At 39.6% G+C, this 1,345-nt stretch overlaps 1 protein-coding gene across 3 annotated transcripts in view; it reads right to left on the reverse strand.

The window, feature by feature from the left end:
* marchf8 (membrane-associated ring finger (C3HC4) 8) overlaps positions 1-1,345 on the reverse strand; it is a 65,435-nt gene that overhangs the window by 31,319 nt on the left and 32,771 nt on the right. The window lies entirely within an intron of this gene.

The following is a 1,345-nucleotide window of genomic DNA, read 5'->3' on the forward strand; positions in this document are numbered from 1 at the left end:
TGCATGAAAAACAAACTAGATAGATTGTGCTCACATGATGCATATTCTAAATTCCTAATAAAGTTGTACAGTATTTAATCCATTTACCTCAATCCAAGTTTTTATTTCAGCATAGGAATACCGGAAATACTGGATGTAATGGGAAGTTAGAGGTGAAAGGGCATGTGGTAGGTGGAGAGACCAACATGACATCAATATCTGGCCACGATAAAAAACAGTTGACATCAATTGTTCTGCGTTAAAATAAATGTTTCAAAAGTTTAAAAAGGGTTGGAAATAGATGGTCTCGTACATGCTTTGGTATACTTTTGTCTGACGTTTTTTTTATGTTCAAGTCGGCATAAGTTACAGTATTTTGTAATGTTCAAGGACTAGGGGTTTGAATCTCCCACTTTCTGGTTTTGCCACACACACATCTGATCTGCCACTTTTATGTCAGGCATGTTTAGTTTAATATGACTGGAGCCCAATCAGTCTACTCTGAGGAAAATATGAGCACAGTGTTCTTCTCAGAGCGCAATCTGCAAATATCAGACGTAATGCAGAGTCCTTTCACAGTCTGCTAGTGTTTTCTCGGCTGAAGACATCAGCACAGATCAGAAGAAGCTCTGTATCACTAATGAGTGACTCACTGTCATGTCATCGAGCAGAACACACTGTTCTTAATATGGTGATAGACAGGGTAAGTGACAGTGTCCTATCAGAGCAGCAGCTGTAGTACAATACAGTGGTGCAATAGTAGAGACTGCATTTGACTGAACTGTAATATCTCAAAAAGACAATATTTACTGAAGAGTCTCATTCAAAAGGTCCACAGTGTGAGGAAGTTAGACCCAGAGTACTCTACAATACTCTAGTATATTTTCACCAACTGTTCAGAATAATTATTTAATAAGCTGCTACAACACTCAAAAGTGCCAGCAGATTTGGATCACATTACTACTTCATGTAATTATATCCTTTTCTCCTTAACTCACCCAGGGACTTTTCACATTCTCACTGTTACAAATTGACATCTGGAACCAGTACAACCACAGTCTGGTCTGTCAGACCAGACTGTTCAGCAGTTCCATTGATGCAGTTGGGGATTAGGGCTTTGCTCAAGGGCTACTCAGTGGTAGTAATGAAGTAAGATCTCTTTCTCTTTACCCACACACATTTATCCTGCAGCAAATATAGAGGGTATAAAGCACCACAAACTGATGGTCAATCAATGAAAGACTGATCTCGGGCTCCTTAATGATTTCCTTACAGAGAGTTGAGGTGCTGGCTCAGGTTGGTTATCTAATATGCACTAACACACACACACACACACACACACACACACACACACACACACACACAC

Source organism: Etheostoma spectabile, chromosome 17, assembly GCF_008692095.1.
Source record: "Etheostoma spectabile isolate EspeVRDwgs_2016 chromosome 17, UIUC_Espe_1.0, whole genome shotgun sequence".
Taxonomy (NCBI): Eukaryota; Metazoa; Chordata; class Actinopteri; order Perciformes; family Percidae; genus Etheostoma; species Etheostoma spectabile.